The sequence below is a fragment of the Arvicola amphibius genome, chromosome 2, assembly GCF_903992535.2.
Source record: "Arvicola amphibius chromosome 2, mArvAmp1.2, whole genome shotgun sequence".
NCBI lineage: Eukaryota > Metazoa > Chordata > Mammalia > Rodentia > Cricetidae > Arvicola > Arvicola amphibius.
This window is the reverse complement of record NC_052048.2, coordinates 138,959,275-138,983,888: the sequence shown is the minus strand read 5'-3', so window position 1 is coordinate 138,983,888 and position 24,614 is coordinate 138,959,275. Positions and strand designations below refer to the sequence as shown.

General features: G+C 44.3%; 1 protein-coding gene across 1 annotated transcript in view; it reads left to right on the top strand.

The window, feature by feature from the left end:
- Positions 1–8,657: 8,657 nt before the first annotated feature.
- Positions 8,658–24,614, top strand: part of Creb5 (cAMP responsive element binding protein 5) — a 396,935-nt gene continuing 380,978 nt past the window's right edge. The window contains exon 1 of the mRNA XM_038320106.1: positions 8,658–8,765. The gene's annotated coding sequence lies outside the window, so the exon portion shown is untranslated. The remainder of the gene's footprint in view (positions 8,766–24,614) is intronic.

The window sequence follows — 24,614 nt, the reverse complement described above, 5'->3', positions numbered from 1 at the left end:
ACAAAGCCCTTATGATTCTGTCCAGAAGGCAGAATTATATGCCATTCTTATGGTGGTAAGGGATTTTAAAGAACCGCTTAATATAGTTACTGATTCACAATATGCAGAAAGAGTAATCTTACATATTGAAACTGCTGAATTTATACCTGATGATACAGAACTAACCTCATTGTTTATCCAGGTACAAGACATGATCAGGAACAGGCTTTGCCCTATGTATATAACACACATCAGATCCCATACGGGTCTGCCAGGTCCTCTAGCAAAAGGTAATGCAGAAATTGATCAATTGTTGATTGGTAGTGTGCTGCAGGCCTCTGAATTTCATAAAAAACATCATGTCAATAGCAAAGGCTTGAAGAAAGAGTTTTCTATTACATGGCAACAAGCTAAGGAAATTGTAAAGAAATGCCCTACTTGCTCTTTTTATAACCAAACACCACTGCCTGCAGGGGCTAATCCAAAGGGCACTCAAAGGAATGAAATCTGGCAGATGGATGTGTTTCACTTTGCAGAATTTGGCAAATTAAAATATGTACACCACACCATTGACACTTATTCAGGTTTTCAATGGGCAACTGCTTTAAGCTCAGAAAAAGCTGATTCAGTAATCACTCATTTATTAGAAGTTATGGCCATCATGGGTATACCTACACAAATAAAGACGGATAATGGTCCAGCTTATGTCTCTAGGAAAATGAAACAGTTTTTTGCTTATTACAATATTAAGCATGTTACAGGTATACCATACAATCCTACAGGTCAAGCAGTCATAGAAAGATCAAATAGAACTATAAAGGATATGTTAAACAAACAGAAAGGGGTGGAAAATACCCCTAGAAATAGGTTACATAGTGCTTTATTAACCTTGAATTTTCTCAACGCTAATGAGAAGGGGACAACGGCTGCAGAAAGACATTGGATAATGGAAAAGTCTGCTGAATTAAATCAACCAGTTTATTTCAAGGATGTGCTGACCTCGCAGTGGAAGCCAGGAGATGTGCTGCGTTGGGGAAGGGGTTTTGCTCTTGTCTCCACAGGAGAGGAAAAATTGTGGATACCGTCAAAATTAATAAAGGTTCGGTTTGAAGAGAAGAAGCCCCTTGGAGAAGAAAAATAATTCATTCACAAGGATGATGATCATACTGATGGTAAGAAAAGCATATAGGTTGGGGGCAGGGTTCTTTTCTTATCTCCACAGGAAACCACTCATCTTCAAAGAACTTAAGGGACCCTGGATATTTAAATACTGATGCATGGACACTAGTTACAACCTAATATGGATCAACACAGAACCCGAATATGTTTAGTAAGTATAAAACATTTTTTTTTACATATATACTGTGCCTTTATTTATATGTATATAGAGCTGGTTTTGGAGTTGGACTATGGCTCAGTCCTTCTTCAATTCCAAGCCTGTTTATAAGAGATATCTCAGAGTTTCTGTCTCAGGTCAGGAGCCATGAAATGGGACAGAATAATAATAATAATAATAATAATAATAATAATAATAATAATAATGATAATGATGATGATGATGATGATGATACTTGATAAACTTTCTTTGCCTTTCCTCATATCTGTCTGTCTTTATTATACCTTCCATCGAATATATATGTCTGTATATGTCTTTGTAGATAATGTTTACCTTTCCTGTAACAAACAACAAATTTTCCTTCAGTAATCTTTGAAGTTTCCAGGATGAAGATGGGGCCCCACAACATCAATTTCACCTGGTTACTATGACGTCATGTTTTTTAATAGCGCTAAAATTAGACCTTTTTTTGGTTTTTTTTTTTTTTGGTACCAACTACACAAGACAGTTTCAAATGGTGTACAATTTTGACAACACTCTGGCCGGACCTCCTCAAAACACTCAGAGGCTAGTTACAATTTCCTCGATCAAATGTTATTCTGGGAATTTTACCATCATTTGCTTTCATGGAACCCCCTGAGAAGAACGTCGCCCCCATGTCAGCTAGAAGCAATCTTAGAGGACGACGCCCCCCTCTCCCAACAGAGTTTGCCCTCTGGTTTAGGGACATCATTTAGTAGTTGGTATAGGATTGAGGGGATGGGGGAAGTATTATATGGACTCAGGGGTGTTTATGAAAAAAAAAAAAAAGGGGGGGGAATTACCTGGTTTGATGGGATGATTGGTATTTGTGAATTATTGTTATTAGAAAATTGCATTGGTGTTGATTCTTGTATATTGAACATTGTATATGAGTATGCTTCTACCTCTATTGTATGAGAGTATGCTTCTACCTCTGTTTAAAACAATTGTTATATTGAGATATTTATCATATGGCAATGTACCTTTCTACCTCTGATATTATTTGTATAATGACATTGTTTACGTTTGGGGATATTGTCCTCATTTATTGCACAGTTGTTTTTCAGGTTTTTTAGATACATAGAAATTATATTTAGTATAGATAGTATAATCTTCGACCTCTTTGAAGAGCTGTAGAACATGGCCTTTAATCTAACCTAGAGTTTGGTACTTATGAGACACAATCACTCCTGGCAACACCACTCTACTCCCGAGAGAATGTTGAGCACCAAAGACACTCCACTGGGAGCTTGTCTTCTTCTTGGCAGAAGTGGCCTTTAGGCAAAGAAAAAGCCCATACCTCGACCACTGACAGAGTTTCAGAGTATCCGTAAATGGATAAAAACAGGACTGTCTTATCTTGCCAAGACAGGGTTGGACAGTTCTACAAAAAGTTCCTTGCCTTTGAAAAATGTTATGTCAGTTGTGTTAGGCCTTAGCCAAAGTTGGTTGCCTCAACATTGCAAAACGAAACTTTGGGTGACTGCCCAGGTAGTTAGTTGTCTCTGTCATTTGTTGCACATTTTGGAAGTTTCTTGTTTGTACTTCCTGGTTGCTTAAGTAATATTACTTCCCTTCTCAGATCTTTGATGGGGTTGAAGATTAGATAATTGTAGTTACCCTCTACATTATTTAGACTCCTTGAAATAGAATGCTTAGTAAAACTTTTGTTATATGTTTCTTCTTAATATTGTTTGTAATTTTATATTTATTATTTGTTCCTATTGAATATAGTTGTATTTGGTTTGGTTCTGTCTTATTTAGACAAAAGGGGGAGATGAAGGGGAAGCCTAGCCCAAAACCTTGTTTTGTAAGGCGTGTCCCCCTTGGTTTAAAGGCGTGTCCCCCTTGGTCTAAAGGCGTGTCCCTCTTAGGCGTGTCCCTCTTAGGCGTGTCCCCCTTAGGCTAATATTGACTTATAAAATCTTGCGGGCCTGCGGCCTGCCCTCTCTTTGTTTTCCTGCCCTCCTCGCTGGAACCTTGGATTTGTAAGTTCCCTTTCCTTTCCTTTATTAAAACTGACATATATATATATATTAAAGCTTGTCTGGTGAATCATAACTGCCGATCAACCACGCACCTTCAAAAAAAGGTCATAAAACAGCAACGTTTTGGGGTATGGGGCTCAGAGTATATCTGGGAAGAGTTAAAAGGAGCCAGGAATATGATCAAAATACATTGTATGCTTATGCGAGGTTCTCAAGAAACTAGTAAACACATTATGTTGAAAATTATTAATCCATGTGCTGTTGAAGCCACTGATGAAGTCAGAACCTCTTGATCCAGTCACCCACTAAAGCCTGTAATCTTTGAGAACCCCCTGAGCAGTTCGTGGGCTATTTTCAGACTCAGACTATAGCATTGTCTTCACCGACATGTTTTGGTTTCTCAGTTGAAAATCTTTGTTCTTTCCAGAGAGATAATAAAGATTCCCTGTGATGATCCATTTTAGAAGGGATAGATAGGCTTCCCAAGTGGAGCCATAGCTGGAGAGTATTCAGAGTTGATGCCAGCAGTGACTTTTATAGCACTTTTGCTAGCATAGCTAAGGAAGACCCCTGCAACACCAAGTCTCCAGCAGCAGCAGCACCAACTAGTCTCCGATGATGCCTCAAAGCATGCCTTGAGATGTGTATGCAGCATGATGAGGTGAGCTGCGGTGGCGCATAGGCACTCTGGGTCAAGCTTTCAGTGTTGCAATAATAATAATAATAATAATAATAATAATAATAATAATAATAATAATAATAAACAAAGAACAACAATAACTGAAACTCCAAAAAGAAAGACTGCATTGGAAAGGAAAGTCATGATGCAAGCATGCCCTTTTCCTGGTCCCTCGTCAGCTCCCTCCCCATCACTTGTCATGTAAGAATACTCTAAAGTAGTGTCACTCAATGCGAAAGTTCCAAGGTAGTAGTGTGAAAGCCATGATGTAGACTCCTGGGCCCCCTTGAGCTGAAAGCTTTGTGAGATCAGAACCAAGAAGCTACCTTTGGCATGCTTTCTAAGTGCTTGCTGCTTAGTTCCCGAAGTCTGAGGACTTCTGTAGGAACCTCGATACAGGGAAGGAGAGCCTTTTTATTTTAAAGTTTTTACAATTTGGCTATGAGTGTTTTGCCTGTGTGTATGTCTGTGCACCACATGTGTGCTTGGTATCCATGGAGACCAAAAGAGAGCACTGAACCTGGACCTGGAGTTACAGAGAGTTGTGAGCTGCCACATGGTGCTGGCAATCGAATGCATCCTCCCAAACAGCCAGTGCTCTTAACCACTGAGCTATCTCGCCAGCCCCATCTTATTAAATCTCAGCACCAGACAGGTTTCCCAACATCCATTGTAAGTTGGACAGATAACTGAACCCAAAATACAGGGCCAAAGAATTTCTTTCAAGGGACTGGGGATGGGGATGGCTTATTTTGTAAAGTACTATGTAAGCATGAGAACCTGAGCACGGAACACTCGGGTTAAAAATATATATATAGGCACACAACTTGCACCTGTAATGCTAACACTGGGGCTGCATAGACAAGAGGATAGTTGGGGTGCACTGACCAGCCAGTCTAGCTGAATCAGTAGGGTCAAGTGAAAAACTTTGCCTTAAAGACTAAAGTGAACAGATATTGAGGAAGAATTTGATATTGACCTTTGGCCTACACACGTGCGCGCACGCGCGTGTGCACACACACACACACTCGCTTGTATGAGTGTTCAGTTTCTTCCCAGATGAATCCCTTGGGATTGTTTATGCCTAATAGTCAGTGTGTATCAGCAAAACTGTCAATATGTTAAACATGGACTTTCTTTAGACCTTGGTGTAGGCAAATCCATCACTCAGATCCTAAGATCCTTCCCTTCATGGCCCAGCAACTAAGGGACAACCTCTGGTCTGGCAGGGAGTTCTGTATGGTCATTTATCCATGTAGATAACTCTCCTCTCAACACAGGTCCAACCTTAGCACCAGGCTGGTTTATGTGGGGGGTGTCCTTTGGTGGGTCCTATCCCAATCAGTTTGGCTTGATTTTGGCGTCAAGGTGCCTGCTTCCACAGGTCCCACCACAGGCCCGGAGGAGAGATGACATTCTTGGTTGGGTGCTGGCACCTTAGTGGGCAAATGCCACAGGCTGTGCAACCACTGCTGAGTTACTCCTAGAGCCCCGCCCCCTGCAGTGTTGCCTCCATGGTACTTCAGTTCTGAGAAATCCTGCAGGAGACTGGATGGAGCGGTGTAAGGCACGCAGAAACGCAAGCCACAACCATGAGGGCTGTTGGTGAGGTCTGATGTATAAGAGGCTGCTTGCAACCCATGTGCCCATGGCACACATGGAAGGCAGTGTGGGCTGGGGAATGATCGGGGAAACTCTTTTCCAGTTACTGGCTAAGTTTACTAGCATCAGTGAATGCCTGCTGACAGCCTTAGCCCATTACTTTCATTTCTAGAAAAAGCGTGGGGCTTTCAGAGTACTCGCCCGAGGCCAGACACATTTGTTAATGCAAGCGATATAATCCTTGAGCTACTGTAAATATTACCACTGTCACATTAAGAAACCTGGATAGGGCTTTCACGAAAACCCATTTATTCACGCTTCTCTTCATGAAGACTGTGAACCAAATCGGTTAACTCCTTGCAGGTTTGTGAAGCTTTGGGCGATCATCCCGTCTTCGTTTATGTAATTCTTCATTCTTCCAGGAGAAACACCAGCTCTCAGCTTGAACTCTGGGATGTTGACTCTGTTCCTCCAGGGATCTGAGGAAGCAAGAGGTTGGCCCCTGCTGTAGGTGAGCAAGGCTATACTGGTAAGTGAGATGGAATGTGGGCACAGAAGTCGTTGCTGAGTGGGCTGTTGCTTCCTTCCGTAAGCCCAGATAATTGAGCTGTCACAGTCGGCGTTTTATTGGTTCAGATTCAGGTTAGGACTGGAGTCTTCCTTCCCAGGTCCTTCAGTGCTCCATGGAGACAAGAACAAGGGGGGAAATTCACTGCGGAGTTTTTAGGAAGGCTGCAAGGAAAAGACAGCCGTCAGCCCCTGTGTTCTCCGGGAACCCGGAAGAGGAGAGGGTCGCTTAAACACATCGAACCAGAAAGGAAATAGAAAGCTCTTGCACTTAGTATGTCAAAACCAGCTCAGAAGTGTGACAATGCAGGCAACGCATTATAATTCCTAGCTAGTCTGGTCATGATCCTCTGGCAGACTGCGCAGTCACGGCTGTGAGAAATGGGGATGAGAGGGTACTATATAAATGTCAGATGTTACATAAATGTCAGGAACTATTATTGTTTGTTAATGGGGGCTAAGCTGTTCCTAAGCAAAGATCCAGCTCCCAGCCAGGAAGTTCTCATCCAAGTTCTAACCACCAGTCACCCACCAGAAGAGAAAGAGCATCCCTGGTTCTACCAAAGAGTTCAGGTGGGATCTGGGGTTGGCCGTGAACTGGAGGGTGTCTCACCAGGTGAGCTCCTAGCCTTCTGGAGTCTGCCATAGTCAGCCAGGAAATGGGGCTAATGGCAACACTGCCAAGGCTCTTATTGTGCCAAGGTCTGATGAGGAAGAAGGACATGTCCATGGCGTGGCTTCAGTGCTTAGCAAAGTGTGAGCTGTTGCAGGATGACAGTGGTCATCAGGAGCAGGCTTTCAATGCTCCCGAGGGGAGAGCTTCCCAAAGGAAAACTAGCCCTTGGCTGGGATGAGGAAGGTGATAGTGGTGGCAAGTGGCCCACGCTGAAAATTGCAGTCTTCCTTTCCTGCTGTAGACCTGGCCCTAGATTCTGTATTCTAGCCCTGACTCGGCTGCTTCCCAGCGGGTGATCTTGGGCCAGTAACAGAGGCTCTGGAAGTAATGGCCAGGGCCCTTCCGGCGCTGACGCTGAGTCTAAATCCGGCTCATCACTTGGCTCTTGTTGGCTGAGATTCACCTCTAGCCTTCAGTAGCGACTCTCTCACAGCTACTCGCTCGCACCATGAGGGTCTAGGGAAGACTGGGGGCTGTGTGTAGCTCTAGTGAGTGCGCCCAAGAAAGAAGTTATGCCCTTGAAAGAGATGTGGAGAGGGGCGGCGAAGTGTATAATGCTGAGAAGCCAGCATACCGAGAACACTGCAATGAGGTCACAGTTGTCGCAGGCAAAGGAGCTGGGTATCTTCTGATGGCGGAGAGTCCTGCATTTATAAGTGCAAAAGTCTTTCCTCCATCTCCTTTAGCATCTGACTGTCACCTCTCTTGCTCACACCCCAACCCTTACTCGTTCCGCCTGTGCAGGCTCTCCCTGCTGGAGAGCTCTTGTCCGTGTCTCCTGCGTGGTCCTGTCTGAAACCATCAGGATTGTTTCCAAGCTGACTCACACCACTAATGTCGGGGAGCCGTGTTACTCGGCGCTGGGCTGTGCAAGCTGTTGCTTGCGCGGTCGCGGGCGCCGCCGCCGCCGCGTGCACCCAGGTCCGCTCGAGGGGCGGGGATTGGGCGGGGCGGGGGCCGCCCCCTCGGCGTGCGGGCCCCGCCCATCTTTCCCTCCTTCCCCAGCGGACCGCAATGATTTAGAAGTTCAGGAATCCCACGTGACGTCACCGGGGGGGTGATGTAATGCACTCTAAATAGAATGTATTGTAATCTTTGCTCAGTCCAACGTGGTCCCTTCACCCGGGCTCGGCTCTTGCCTTCTCCACACTTGTTTGGTAAGTTCCTAAAAATACGGCGCGGCCACTTCTGGGGCTTTTGCATTTAGCCACTTTTGCTGCACTTGCCGCGCGAGCCGACTTGGGAGCGTCCTTGTTTGCAGGGGTTGGTTCTCCACTGCAGCCGCGAGGTTACTTGGTCCAATGGGCAGGTCACAGGGCAAGGAGTAGGGAGGATGCGATGCATTTCCCCCCCTTGATTTGTGTTTGTAAACACTTTGGCGGATCAGAGGGAAGTCCGGCCCCAATTGCTGGTGGACTGTGGAGTTGTGCTGTGTCCTGTAACCACCCAGAGACCCCACGCCGTGTCTGTCCCGGAGCGCGTCTCGGTGGTTGCTTCGCCGTGCGACTGGAGGGATGCTGAGTGGAGCCAGCGCCGTGTCCGACCCCGTGTGCGTGCGTGTATGGGAGCGCGCGTGAGTTTCCCTGACACGGGGAACAGTTATGAATCGGGGGTGTATGTTTGCCTCCAGAGCCCTGGCAAGGTGCGGAATCCTCCAGAAGTGTGGTCAAGCGGCGGCGGCGGCGGCGGCGGCAGCGGCAGCAGCAGCAACAGAGACTACGAACCAGGAGCTTCCCCCGCGTCCCCAGTTTCTCAGTGATGCAGCGGAACCCCGGAGAAAGTTTGCCAACTTCCAACCGGTGCGGCAAAGACGCCGGGTCACCTAGGGGCGGCCAGGCGAGTGCGCAGGGGGCTCGCTCTCCCCGGGGTGCCTAGCGGCCGCCGCCACCTCTAAAGACCAACTGCCGGCTGCAGCTGGTGGGCGCGCGCCCGGGGAGGGGCGGTTGCCCTTGAAGGGCACTTGACTTTCGCTCCAGGCGCTCCAGTTCGAGAGTGCTCCCGGCCCCTTGCCTTCACGCCTGCAGCCGCCTCCCGCCTCCGTCCCCTTCGAGCTGGCACTGTTACCTCTTCCGGGCTGCCACCCCAAATGACAGCTGGGGCCCGAGCCGCGCTGCGCGCAGGCGGTTCTCAGCACCCTGCGATGGAGCCTGCCTTTGAGCCAAATTCTCCACCGAACCGCTTCAACTTTTCACAAAGTTCTTAGAGGGTCGAGACAAGAAAGAGCCAAGAGAGTCCCCTCCCTCCCACTCCGCCACTTCGGGGGGGGGTACTATATCCCCTATATTCCGCTTTTGTGGGGAGGGGGTCATAGATTTATTTTCAGGCGGTGTCTAGTAGAAAAAGCTCCAACTTTCCCTGAAAGAGTGCCGCCCCCACTCGGTGCTGGTTCAAGGCCGGGAACTGGAGTGAGCTGCTTGTACATTTCCTTGTCAGAGTCTGCAAAGCTTGTTTGGTTTTTTATTTTTCCCTCTCCCTGACATGTGTCAAAGAATAAAGGCTAGCTACAGGTCCATTACGTCATCTACTGGCCAGTAAGTGTTTGATTAAGGGCTTCAGATACTCAAGGGTCCAGGGGCTCAGAATGCTGACAAAGCAACTCTGCTTTCGCCCCCAACCCCCAGCCCTGAGCAACTGAGGGTTCCCTGGACACCGTTATTGCCTGCTCTTCCCCGACCCCTCCTTCTCCATCTCTCCCCCGCCCACCTCGTTATCACTAGGCCTGCCCCCGCCTTTTACAGTTTCCCTCAGGGGGAATGCTGTCCCTGGAGTGAGCTGAAGAGCTTCTGGTGTTTGAACGCAGTACCTGATGAGCGCGCAATCTGCCCTTTTCTATTTATTATTTAAGAAAGGCACTAGCCAGGTCCCTTTTCCCGGGCGAGAATGCTCAGCCTAGACAGAAAAACCCGTGGAAAGGTTTAGATGACTTATATGCTAATACTGTGTCCCTGTGGTGACTTAGGACAGCAACACACCCACAGCTAAGAGCCCAGAGTCCGGTGAACGGCACAGCCCTAGGGGAAAGATGAAGGAGCTGACAAAATGAGATTTAGCGGAAAGGATCTAGATTAGACGTTTTAATTTCCAAAGTGAGGAGATGTGTCTGGGAGCTGAAGGTACTATACAATACATTGCTGCATGTGCTACTTTCTTGTGCTCAGCCATGAGTTTCTATGTTTACAGGGGAAGTTAAATGCCCAATTTGCAGAACTGGGTTAGAAACTTCCCCACTTGCCCTTTAAATCTACACCAGCCATGACAACACCACTGTGTGCGACTTGTTCAGGGGACAGAGAGTGAAAACTTTTGGGAAGAGTGAAGAAGGATAGTGGGAATCGAGTATAAGCAAACTCAGGCACAAGCTTTCGGCTGGAAAGGGACGGGGGACTGGAGCCCTCGAGCCCTCTTTGATTTAGAGATGGGAGAAACTAAATAAAGGAAATTTTATATTCTGAATAGGTGGCATTACTTGAAGAACACGTGTTTTGTTATAATTAGATCTACTTTCTCCAACGCGCTCTCGCTGTGGAGCAGGCTTTGTGAACTCCTGACTGGAGGCTGATTGACACCCCCTTCCTCAAGTTCGTGGCAGTATTTATTATTTATTCCCATCTAGAGATGAAATAGTATAACTCCCTATGCAATGCAGGGGCATTGAAAATGTTAAACTTCTTGTTTGTGATGCAGAGACCTAAGGGGAAAATGGCCGGGTCATGGGCCCTGGAGAGTGTGATTAATGATCAGTGATTTAGTGATCGGTGATTAGTGGTTTTATTCAAACTGTTACCTCTGACCAGAAGCACACATCAGAGGATTAACAGGCTCTTTAGATAAATGCTCATTAGTGGAAGGGGAAAAGCAAAGATAATAGGCGTGCACCCAGGGACAACTTTCGAAGAAAATCATTCCCGTCTTCAGAATAATAAGCTCTCTTAACAGAAAGCCCCTTTAATTTAAAACTTGCTTTTATCTTGTAAATCAAAGTTAGATGTAAAAGTTTGTAGTGCCATTATAACCTAAATTTTCCCATATCCACTAGATGTGGATTATCCCAGTAGCGATATTTTTTATTTAAATAAACAATTGGACCTTTAGAGTTGCTGAACCCTGACAAGCTTGGCTCCCAGGGTTGGAAGGTGTCCCCCCCTTTGTGGATGGAGATTGCACTTTGCTAACTAGATGGCGCACTGTTATTTGGTGTTCTGTGCTGCAGAGCACAGCGAGCAGAAACTGAGCATGTAGCTGCTCGTGAGGTGTTCTTCAACACAACCAAGTTCACTCTGTGTAGGCTTGGAGGCTAGACAGGGCTACAAGTTCACTCAGTCACATTTTCCATGTCAGTTAAATCTGGGGAGTTGAAGGCTACTGGAAAAATTAGTCTCATTCCTAAAAGAAATGTAAAGGAGGAGGAGGAAAGAAGGCACCAGCGTGCATGAGCGGCCTCTGAGCTGGCGAGTGATTGGAGTATCAGGTCTGCTCTCTTTTAAGCAAAGAGCTAGCCCGCAATCTTCTGGTCTGAAGTACTGAGGCAAGCACTCAAAGATGTGTTTCCTTTCTGATCTTGCTGGCTAAAAGAAGGTTCAAGAAAGAAGGGAAATTTTTGATCTGGTGACTGCAGAAGGCAACACGTCGCGGTTTTACTCTACCAGCCATGGTAAGAGCACGCTCATGTTTGCAGAGCAGAGAAAGCATTTCCCATCAGTCGCGATCAGCCTTATATTTTCCCAGATAGGAGTTGGTAGTGGATTTTTATTTTGCATTTGTATGTGTTTTTTGTTAGTTTGTTGGGATTGGTAGGATTTTGTATAGCTCTGCGTGTGTGTTTGTGTGTGTGTGTGTGTGTGCGTGTGCGTGTGCGTGTGCGTGTGCGTGTGTGTGTGTGTGTGTGTGTGTGACCTTTATTTCTGGAATCAAATATGTTCGTGAGCCCATGAACTGCTGTCGGGCAGCTATAAAGAACAGCAAGCAAGGTGTCAGGTAAAAAAAGATCCTCTCCAGAAAGTTTTCATTAGTCACTTTAATAAGTGCTTGAGTTTTAGCAAGACAGCATTCTTTTTAAAGAAACCTAAAGATGAAAGACAAAGCAAAATATTTGCTTCCACATTCAAACTTAGATACAGGCTCCCCCACAGAAGGGTGCTGTTCATTAAATATTAGTTCTCCTTTAGTTCTGTTGCTCTAGGCTAACTCACTGCCTTCTCACACACTTTCTCCTTTTTGGTCGCTAACATCATTTTTATATCAATAATTCCTTATGTTTGTATCAACTTTTATTGCCAACTTGGCTCAGTAAATACATTTATTCAGCTGATAATCTCTCCAAGTCAGACTTTTTTTAATGGAAACAGCTGAATTACCTGTCAGTCAGAAGTCATTTGTGAACTTACTGCCTTTTTATACTGACCAGTCAGCTTATTAGATTGATCCTAGGGGAAAGAAATGGAATCTATGCTTTTATTTCTATCTTGCTTTGATGTTTCAGCTCTTGAGTAGGCGGGGAAGTGAGTGGTAGGCTGTCAGAGGAGTCTCCTGTACAGCTTTTCAGTGGTAGAATATTCTTATTGTAACGCTTTGCCTGTTTCTCACACCTGCGTGCCCCAAACGCTTCAGAGGTTTTGCACTGAGATCTACATTGATGTTATAGCCCCAGTTCCCCACTTCCTATGGTGATTTACTTTTTACAAAGGATAAATCATTGAGTGTTTGTCTTGAGTTAGAAATGATTTTGTTGGAGTCTGATGGTCCCTGCACCCTCCAGATGTGAGTTCACCCATGCAGTTGGCTTTCTCCTGGTTGCACTGTTAGATTGGACTTGGGATTTGAGTGGTTTTAGTCTTCTTTTCTTTTCCCTTTCAAAGCAGTGCTGTTAGTCACAAAATTAATGTGATCAAGGCTGGTGTTTCCCATCTAGATGCTGCTTTTGCTGCCTGCAAATTGGATTTCTAAGGCAATTTAAGATCCTTTTTTTTTTAGACGCTGCTTTCTTGGATGAAGCTGGACAATGATCTCAGTCAATTTATTATCTTGTCCAGTTTGACTGCCGCTGTGTTATGGGAATCAACTAAGGGTTTTAGAAATTAGTGCTTAAACCTTTACATTGAGGACTATTTCCAAATTCTGTTTAAGAAAGATGATACCATTGAGATAGGAGATGAACAGAGAGCAGTAGCTTTGAATATTTAAGTCTGGGAGATCAAGCCTCACAAAGGACCTCTTCCTGCTGCCGTGTGTGCACTGAATGGACTGTTTTGTCACCGTGCTTTCTGCAGGAAGCCTGCTACTTTAAAGATGACAGCATGTAATGTTTTTACTGCAGAATTATTAGATTTAGTAATAAGGAAAAATGAACAATTAGTGGTTTTTTAAATACCAATTAGTTCAGTAGTTCGGAATTACAAAGGAGAAATTCAATGTAAGAGAGCTTTCAGGAAGATAGAAGGCTTCGTAGGGTTTCCCAGGTAGTGATAACACTCTTCCAAAATCACCAGGAAAATTTCTGAGAAAAGTTTCTGGGACTTTCAAAGAATTCTCAGAGTTCAGGGGAAATTGCCAAACGCCTGCGATGGGACACGAGATACCAGTTTACTTTTCCTACAGGTTCAATCTATGGTCTCCTCTACCTTTTAATCTGAAAATTAGTCAGGAATAAATGCACTGATTGGAAACTGAATATTTAAATTGATTTCTTCTATTTTCTTAAGGTTCACATTTCTAGTCTCTGCCCCTACCCCAAATTAACAAGTATGGAAAGCTACCATGCTGGTATTTGACTTGACCCGATCCTGGAGGGAGTAAAAGGTTCTTTTAACTCAGCCTAGAGACTTTGATGGCGGGTAGAAACCCGCAGCTGAATACAGATGCTGGAGCCAGGAAAGAGCCTCCTGGTCACCCTCTCCAGTGAGCAGAAGAGACCCTGAAGCCTGGTTGTAGCTGTTAGCTTATCCAAGGTCCATGCCAGAGGTTGGGAACCAGGTCTGAATGCCTGGCCTCTGTCTTCAGCTCAGAAATCTGTTGCTGTCAGGCAGGCTACCTAAATGCCCCTGTCAGGGACACATACAGCAAAAGCCAAGGCTTTGGAAACTTCCCTCTTTTCAAGCCTTTTCGTCGACAGCCTTTCAAAGATATGTTTTTAAAACTGGTTTGACTGCCTTGACCGAACTGTAGTTTCTAGTCTATATTTGCATGTGTATTTGTATGAAATGCTCAATTTCCTAATACTGACATTTAAAAAAATTTTTCCTTAAAATCTTCTTCATGATGATATTAAGCCTTACAAAGCTATACTATTGAGACTGCATCTGAGAATACAAACTGGGTAGGACAAAAATGGTTGAAACGGCCATCTCAGAGTGAAGCAACGACTCTCTTTAATTGTCTTCATCACCTTTAAGGACAGGGGCCGAGAAAAGTCTTAAAGTTTATATTAATTACCATTCTCCTGAAGAGATCAAGTGCTCGGCTCACTCTGGCCATTTAGTTTTGCGGGGCACGCATCTGCAGTATATTATGTTTTCCACGTCAGTGTAGGAGTGAGTTTGGAGGGAAATGCTATTCTGTGCAAAATGAGTGAGTTGTCTTGAAGTGTGCTCTCTGGGTTTCATTGGCAAAATTTGACAACTTAGAACTAACAGGAATAATTTAGCAGCACAGAGGGCTCCAGAGCCCTGGGCATTTTCTTTCTGATTTAGGCTCTGCCCGCACTGGATTGGAGAACAAGAGCATCTAAACAGAAACCTTGAATGCTTGCCCTGTGCGCGCCAGTTGGCTTGACCCACAGCTTTCCTTCCCAGCCCTTTGCAGTCCACATCAGAATCCAGCCCTCCTTCATTCTTTTATTACAGTGAGGAGCCCCTGTGTTGCAGGCATGATTTCTCAAATGTAGCACATTTTGGCTAATTTTATGCCACTCTCTCTCTCTCTCTGCCGGCTTCCCAAGGGGGAAAACAGGCAACAATAATAGCAACAAAAATCTTTGTTTTTCTTTAAATCAGCTGACTATTAGAAGACAGACGTCTCATTTCCATTTGGTCAGTTTGGTAGGACCATGTTACTTTATTAACAGTGGATTTTTCTCTTTGAGTAATCTGGCTTCTAAAGCTTGGGTTTCAACTTTTGCAACCCGGAGAGTAGAAGGCACCGGGGAAAAAGTTCATTTCTAGCAGGGCACTGAGGTGTGACATGGTGAAGTTTGGAAGAACCCGCTTTGCCTTGCTGCGAGGACAGCCCTGTGGCTCCTCAGAGTGGAAAGGAGAGGAGCTGTACTGTAGTTCTCAGTCGGAAGCAGCTCTCAGGATGCTGACAACCTCCAGTGTCAGTAGGTCTGGTCTGTCTGGTCTGGTCTGGTCTAGTCTGGTTTTTCTTTCTTCCAGGGCCCCATGAATGGTAAGCACACACCTTTTGCTACCGAGTTATATCCCCAGGTCCAGGGTCATTTCTCTGCTGAAACGTGGCAACAGCTCTCTCCCTCCATTCTTTGCATTGACTTCGTGTTAATGTTTTGCTAGATTTCTCTTTCATAATCATCCTTTCAGACTGCTTCGCACTCAGGAATACAAGGCACAAATGCATGCACGCCAGAGTTAGGGCTCTTTCTCCGCAGATAACTCAGCTTTCATATCTGGCCTTTGAAGAGACAATTAGGGAGACAAGATAGAGAAAACCAATCGACAGTCTCTGGTTCTCTCCACCATTTCTGGCTCCACAGAGAAGTGCTCTCTATAGCACCAGGCAAAGCGAGGCTAGAAAGACCTCCCCGCCAGGTTTTACACATCTTATTGGATTGTGCTGTCTTTGTTTATTTCTGTTTTGAGACAGGGGCTCATTGTGAAGCTCAGGGTGAGCTCCAACTCCAGATCCTCATGCCTCAGTTTCCCACATTCTGAGATTCAGGTTTGGGCTACCTAATCTGGCCAATTTCCTCATTTATGCTAAAAGAGCACAAGATAAAGGAGGGCATTGCAAGAGAAGAGGCAACTGACATCATTTGTCGTATACAGGAGCCACACTAAAAAGAAACAGGAGTTCATTTTAATAGCTGTTTGGCCCAGGATATCCCAATTATTCTCATTGCAGATTTCAACATATAACCAAAAACATCAATGCGATAGTTTACATTCTTTTGCTTTTTTGGTAATGAAGTCCTTGAAATCTGGGATGTATTTTCCTATATCAATTTTGGATAGCCACATGTCAAGTGATCAATAGCCACACGTGGCCAGTGACTACTATGTCAGACAATGCAAGTCTGTACCTGGCTCTTAATCATGCCACCCCAAGGGAACCACCTGTGACACTTAGAAAACGTAATCCCCAGGCTTCCCTCAGCCTATTCCTACTTGATGGACTTGAGGTGGGGCTGGGGTCCTGTGTGCTTAGAAAGACCCTCAATGTGCAGAAACACTAGAGAGCCTGCGTTCTAACTGATCATTAAGGTATTTTCTCTACGATTCCATGATTTTTCTTAAGGGGCGAGATTGCAAGGAAGTCTTCATTCGGAGTTTGGGTGCAGCAAGCGGTGGGTACAGTAATGCTGCCCTTTACAAAATACGTTTAGGAAACATAATTAGGGAAGATGGCTCGGTCCATCAAGAAGCCTGCCACCAGTCCTGACCACCTAATTCTGGTCCCCAGAGTATGTGTAACAGAAGGAAAGAACCGATTTTGCAGGCTGAACCCCCCACACGCATGCTATAGCATGTGCACAGCACAACACAACAAAATACAACAAAAATAAATGAACAAGTAAATGCAAAAAATTGAATTGGAAACACAGTGAATGAAAGTGAAACTTTACAGAGTGACTTATTTAGCGATGATTCTAAGGGATGGACGTGAGCTCTGTTATATATAAGCCCTGAACATGGCTGTCTAGAAAAATGTGCTTCCCGGTGTCTTAGCTTTAAGATGTGTTTACATGCCACTCACAGAAAGCCTCCATTTGGGAAAAGGTCAAGAACCCCACAGTTTGCTTATTTTGCCAGCTTACTTTCCTGCTCCTGGTACTACTTGCCTGTAACTATTTGGGGAGGGAAAATCTTACTTCACTGGAGACATCTGGATCCCTTAGAGTTTCTTCTCTTCAAACATAAGCTTTGTGTCACTGCCTAGGCCAAAGTCACTTAGGGCAAGACATCAGCTGTCAACCCCTGAACTGAAAGCAATCATTCTATTTGTCACCCTTAAAAACATTTTAAGACCCAGTATTTCTCAAGGAACACTAGAATGTCTGCTAATATATACCGTGTGTATTTTTTCATACCTGTGGGGATTCATATGATTTCAGTACACGAATCCACTATAGGATGCAACGGATCAACATAAGGATTCCCAAGCTCTTCCCATATCCGTCTTGTGGAGTCCACAAGCAGCGTTGCCTGTGGGAAGGAGGAGAGACCTCAATGTCCATCCCTTGTGATTTGATACTGATGAGAACCTCTGCCTTTACAACTTCCCGGGTCACTTCACCCGAACCCCTCTCCTTACCTCCTGTAGGGCTATCTATATCAAAATTCATGTCTATTGGATCACTTGTTTTTAAAACATGTCTTGAAGCCATTAGAAGAATTCAGTCTCTAATTATGAACACATAGTTTCAAACCCATTTTATTGGTGGAGAAACTGAGGAATTGATAAGGTGAGCACTTTTTTGCTCATTGTTTAAATGGGTAAACAGGACAAGAAACCACCTTAGATTTGTGAGTGCCATGTCGCTTAAATATAAGCCTTACTCTGTATGGTCTATAGGTGTAGATCTCCCATCTGGTTTTTTTTTTTTTTTTGCCATTGCCATTGTTCATGTCTCTGTCTTAACACTGTGATGTATTCCCACACCTTTTTGGGGTTTTTTTTTGCACTTTAATGGTTTCTGTGATTGTAAGCTCCCTAGCTTCGGGCTACATGTGCCTGGATTGACTAACAAACACATAAATGGATACTAACTTCCTGGCACAGGATCTATTCTAAACGTTGCAATGAGGCACCTGTTGCAAGCCTGTTTTGGTTAGTTTCTAAGGTAAACTTTCTTTTAGGCTACTTCGTGATTGACAGAAGTGTGGATGTGGCTAGACATTGAGGTTGACGATGCAAGTCGCTCATCTGTTAGGGGAGGAAGGTAAAGGTCTCGAGCTGTTTGTTCGCTGAATAAAATAGACTTGGTCTGGTTCCCTAACGATGCTTGACAAAACACCATAGCTCTCGCCCTGCCCATGTGCCATCTTCACACTTGGTCTGGAGCTACCTGCTTTTGAGATCTGGGTTGTTTCCTCTTAATCATGGCAGTAGTGAGGGTGTGGCCGTGGCAGACTTTGTGTGTCTGTATCATCAATGGATGAGGCATACATTGTACATAACACTGGGTTTTGTGATCGATGCCAGGGAGCAGTTATCCTGTATCTTCTGATAAGCATTATATTAAAAGTTAAAGTAAAGCAACTTTGATCTCTCTCTCTCTCCCCCATGTGTGTATGTATTTATGTTTATATAAAAACTATATATGAATAAAACCCTTAGGTACTGATGAAGGGGCGTGGTTGATCGGAATTTAGAATTAACCAGACTAACTTAATATAAAATATTCAGCTTTAATAAACAGAAGAAAGGGAACTTACAAAACCAGGGTTCCAGCGATCCAGGAGAGCAGGGAACAAAAGGGCAGAGGCAAGCACCTGGATGTTTTATCTGTTTTTCTGTGGCCCCAGGGGGACACACCCTAAACGGAATGTGATTGGCTGAAGTTCCCCATCATACTGAGGACTAACATGTTACTAGGGAACATGCTTGCTTGTGAATACACTCATCATATGTTTGCTTTTGTTCCTGTTTTGTTTATCTGGGATAGGGTCTCACTGCATAGCCCAGGCTGGCCTTAAAACTCCCATGAACTTTGCTTCTCCTGTTTCAACATCCCCCTCCCCCCAAGTACTGGGGCTGCAAGCCTGCACCATCATGCCCGGCATCATCATCTTTTGCTAGGATGCCCATGAATAAATTGCCCCACTTTTTAGGGCAAGTCTATTTATAATGTTGGTTTAGGTGCATACTGTTGACTAAAAGACATTGCTACACTAAAAGAATTAAGATCGCATTGAAAACATCCTCCTTCTTAAAGGCAGCCTGCCTAAGCACACACTGTTTACAATTTCATCTTCTCATTTGCAAAGCCAATGACTAACAACCACCATTCTTAGTACTGGGCTCCATGGACGTCATAGGGTTGGTGGCGTACGGAATTTTGGCACCATGAAGCAGCGTATAATTTGAAGTTGTACTTTTTGCTAAATACCCATGCTAATCCCCAAGCCATTCAAAACATTAAAAAACCCAAACAGCCATGTCTGCTGCTTGGGTGGAGACAGTGCTGAGGGATGAGTACACTGGTTTTGTTGTTGTTGTTTGTTTTTCATGTATTTTAGAAGCATTTCAAAAACCAGGAGAAAAAAAAAAACCTAAAAGCATTATATCGCTTGCATTAACAAATGCCCTCTGGAGGGGACTCTTTTAAGGCAGACAACTTAACCCTTAAATACTGGCTTCATTTTTATTCTTTCCAGGAAAGAAACACCTTTCAAAAAGCACAAAACTCATGTATCTTTAAAAGGAAGTCTGTAAGAGTGCTTTGGTGTTTCAACAGGAAGGTAAAAAAAAATCTAAAGAGGACTTTTGTCATTTCAGACGAATGCAGAGAGATGACATTAGAGAGCGTGTGTGTGTGTGTGTGTGTGTGTGTGTGTGTGTGCATGTGTGTACATATTGTGTGATGCATGTGTGTGCATATGCTTGTGATGCAATTTGGAAATGTAGGAAATCTCAGTAGCCACGATTTGGACACAGCATCAGATGCCTGCTTCCTGGAGTCTGACTTGGATCAGGGTATGCCCTGTGCATTGAGAGCTTGGTCATTCAATTTGGAAAATAACCTTTCGCCTTACTTGGTCACTTTTGTTTGGGTTACTTGATTACTTTTCTTAGCATAAGGATCAATGAGGGAAGTCAGATGTGGTGCTTTTGTGGGCTATGAAAGGGACCAGAACCTCATTCCTCACAGGGACACTGGCCTGTGAGAAGATTCTCCAGGGACAGTGTGGAAATTGAAAGTTCTGAAAGCTGAGCCTCTGGGGAATGGTCCAGGAAACTGGAGCCGTTTGCCAGGGAAAAGAGAGGTCACAGGCTGGTGTGGGATACCGTGAGCATGATGAGGACCGTTTCCCAGCTTCAGAAGACAGCGGGGACGGCAGAAGGGAAGTTGGTCATTGCTGACCTTTAAACACTCAGCCAGAGCTTGCAGCCAGCTTCAGGAACATGGCTTGCTGGCATCTGCTCAGAACGAACCTTGTGGATCCAGAAGCCACAGGCTCTAAAATGGAAACCTCTGGGCTCAGTGACTCGTTAGCATCTTCATAACACTCCAGTCATAGGAACTCATCTGTCTGAAATTGCCATGATCAAATATGAGCAGCTTCATGAGGCGCAACCATGTATGTTTGTAAATATATTACATGTATGGTGGGTTCTTTATCTTTACATTGATTTGACCCTGAGAGGATCAGACATATTTGAAAAAATGTGCATCAGTACCAAACTTATGAATATTTTTTCTTGCCTTTAATCCTTAAAAAAATACAGTTGCTATGATTTGGATCTTGAATGTTACCAAAGGCCATGGATTAAAAGCATGGTCCCAGCATGTGATAGTATTGGGGGGTAATGGACACATTAAGAGGTGGGGCCTAGTAGAAGCAAGTTAGATCACTAGGAGAACCATGACATAAACAGCTTTGCTCTGCCGCATGCTTCAGACATGACTGATGTACTGTCCCACCTCGGGCCCCAAAGCGCTGGAACCAGCTGATCTAGGACTGAAGTCTCTGGAACTAGAAGCCAAAGCACCGTTCTCATTTGAAGATGTTTGCTTTGGGTCTTTTGGCATAGGAACAAAAAAGTGAGGAACACGGGAGTATAACTATGGCTTACATAGCGCTTGCTTTGTGTTGAGAATTCTGAGTAGTCTAGAGGCAGAGTAAAGAATATGAGGACCAGGGCTGGAGAGATGGCTCAGAGGTTAAGAGCACTGCCTGCTCTTCCAAAGGACCTGAGTTCAATTCCCAGCAACCACATGGTGGCTCAACCATCTGTAATGGGGTCTGGTGCCCTCTTCTCTGCAGGCATACACACAGACAGAATATTGTATACATAATAAATAAATAAATAAATATTTAAATATAAAAAAATATGAGGACCATAGACTGCATGCACAGGCTGTGCCATTCAAAAGATTGGGGTCCACATCCTGCAGGTTAAGGACAAAGCGTGCGGCACTTGTTGCTGTCTTTATGTTGTCCTTGAGTTTGTCTCAGGATTTGTGGAAAGGCAGTGACTAAAGGCAGCACCAAGCTTCCACCCGGGTGAAGACTATGCTAGTTCGTCACTCTGGCAAGCTTAGCAGCTATTGTTTTCCTATGCTAACAGTTGCTGACAAGAACAAAATCCGCCAGTCTTCATAAATACACACATATATACCAGACTGGCCATAGATGTCTCAGGAGGAGAAGAAAAAAATTCAAATTTTCTGACTGTCGATGGATAATTTGCAGCGTGCAGGTAGTACCTCTATTTTTCATAGTATGAGGAAGATCAGATTCTGAATTTTGAAATTATATCATGGCAAAAGTTAAACAACAATGAAAACATTTCTAGAGTTGGGTCTGTGTTCCATTGGTAAAGTACTTGCCTCGTGTAATTAATGCCCTGAGTTTGATCCCTAGAAATTAAAATATAAGAAGGTGAAATGTCCCAAGTGGACATTCTGTGGTTATAGGAGGTAGGCAACTGGGTACCTAAGGCTGCAGTGGGGTTGGGAGATTGTAGGTGACAGATAAGGGGTACATGGTTTCTTTAGGGGTTGATGAAAGTGTTCTGGGGTAATTGTGATGGTTGCACACATTTGTGAACTTTAAGGTTATTGGAGTATGTACTTTAAATCAATGAATTTCATGATTTATGAATGATATCGCAATAAACTTGTTAAAGAATGGCAACACATCACGGAGAAAGGTCCTAGATAATAAGCTGTGTTTTCTGTTGGACAGCACTTGCTCTATTCAAACTAACCTCTTCTCTTAACATCTGGTACCCTCCTTCAGGACCCTCCAGCATACAATGCACACACACACACACCCCACCTGCTTGGAGAAGCACTTTTCTTCAAGTACATCAACCATTATTCTTTTCTGATCTCCCAAGTGTAAATCTGATACTTACTTAGTTCCTTACTTTGTTCTTTTCTGCTTGTTTGTTTGTTTGATTGTTTATGCACACAGGATTTCACATAGTCCAGGCTGTCCTTGAGCTCACTAGGCAGGCATTGTGATCCTCCTGCTTCAACTCCTCAAGTTCTGGGACTATATGTGTGTACTACCACACATGGCTTCTTATGAACCAAAAAAATGTGTGTTTTATTAGACTTATTTTTGTGTTCGCAGTACATTCCTTCCCTTAGATTTTGAGTTTAATATGGATGCCAGCTGAATCTCTCAGATTAGGTTTTCTCACAAGTTTCTGCATGCAGGGAATGGTTACCCAGAGCGTGGAGTAGGTAGTTCATTCATGTTGAGTGAATTGATTAAACAGACACTTATATATTATTGTCCCGAGTTTCCTTCCACTAACAGGTTGAGGAGACTCTTTAGACCTGTTGACCAAGGTTCCGTCCTCTACGCTTAAAGAAGCATTGAAGGAGAGAAGCAACTTGGCAGCACAGCTTTTGCTTAGCATGCACAGGGCCCCAGATTCTAACCCTAACAGAGCAACAAGAGCAGGGGAGGTAGACAGACAGATGCGGGGGTCAGAGATCTAAAGTAGGGGTGCAGAGATCTAAAGTAGGGGTGCAGTGTTGATCACTTCAACTCTCACCACCCTCTGGAAACATGGGTCTCTCTGTCTCGCATTTCCTTGCATGTCTTACCCAGAACAGAACCCAGAATTTGAACAGTTTTAATCACAATATAGAGACATTTAAAATGTTGCTTTCTTCACTTAAAAATATACCGCAGACATTTTCCATGTTGTTACACTGTTTGGAAAACTGTGATTAGCACACTATCCCAGGGAGTCACCTTACCATAATTTCTTAACCATCCCCTACTTACTGTCAAGTTGGTTGTGGATTTTTTTTTTTTTTTTTAGCAATTCTTTAAAAAAAAATACAGGATCAGTCTTTTGGGAGATACATGCTCTGAAGATTTTCATCTCTTTCTCTTAAGCTTGTTGAACAAACAAACTTCTTTTAGAATTGAGCTTAGACAATGCCGGTCACGCAGTGACCAAGTGTGTACTGGGCACCCCTCTACATGTCTTATCCCTTCTGTCTTTGCCCTTCCCTCTTGGCACACTCTGTTCCCCCAGAGTGACAGGCTGCGCAGCCTCTCCCAGGAATAGGTCTGCCTGCTGCAAAGCCTGCTTTCTTCCCCTGAGTACTCTTTCTCTCAGTTGGGACTCTAGCTCGTGTCTCCTCAGAGTGTCAGTGAATCTTAGTAAAATACCCAGTGCTTAATGTCTTTGTGTGTGTGTGTGTGTGTGTGTGTGTGTGTGTGTGTCTGTGTGTAGGATTATACATTTTTTAGAAGACTTCTGGAGATGACTACACATGGGTCCAACAAAGCCCAGTATTAAAGATAACTCTTTTCTTTCTTCCTCTGGAATTCCTCCAGGTTCTAAGCATGTAGCAGTCAGCCAAACACCCAACATCTTTGAACAAGTATTTATAAGTGGATCATGTCACACAGCGTGCAAGGGTCGAAAAGAAAGACAAAGCTGGTCACGAGGACAATGTGGACTCCGTGGCCTCTCTTATGGGCTAGTCCAGGACATAGAGAACTACTGACCAGAGTCACGATTCCTGAGGGACGGGGACTGTGAAGTATTCTAGGCTACTGTCACAAAGGCCCCTGTGTATTTACTCTGTTTGAGAAACTTCAAGGAAGGTGTGTTGAGACTGTGAGAAAAAGTGCAGCATCTACCCCACGCTACAGGCACTGAGCATTGATCTCAGCAGTCTGGGAAACCTTACACAACTGCACACAGAGATCATTAAGTCCAGTTTCCCTAGAAACTGAAGAATTTTTGCAATGGAGCAGATAACCACTTTCAAATGATGCAGTTGGTTGAGTTGTCTCCTGGTCATACCTATTTCTTTCAAAGACCTCTCTCATGGGACTGAAGACCAGACTACATAGGAACAAGGATGGCAGTACAGATTGGGGATTTGTAGGGACAATAGTAGGAGTTAGATTCTGGCTGGTAGTAGAACAGACAGGATTTGCTGATGCATTGGCATGAGAACAAGTCAGAGAAGATAGCAAGGCTTCCAGCCTGATGCTGGAACGAGGGAGCTGCCATTGGCGGAGATGGGGAAGATGTGGGTGAAACAAACCAGGGAGACCAACACCTCAGTTCCCCCTGCATCCCGAAGATTCTTGAAAATAATTCCCCAGGGAAGAGAACTGACTTACCAAGAGAGGGTTGTTAGATTGGGAAAAGAGCCCTGGTCCTTTGTCCATGCCAAAATGGAACTATATATAAAGGAGAGGGTTAAATTTGGAAATGGATTCCTTATGTCATTAAAAAGCCAACATGAGCTATCAGAGACGCCTTTGTTGTTTGGGAACACATACACTGTTTTCATGAAAACATGTTTGTACATGTTTACACATGTGCATGAGCAGATTGTTCATTGGATCATGTATGAGGCTATATCTGTTGGGGGTGTTTCATGAA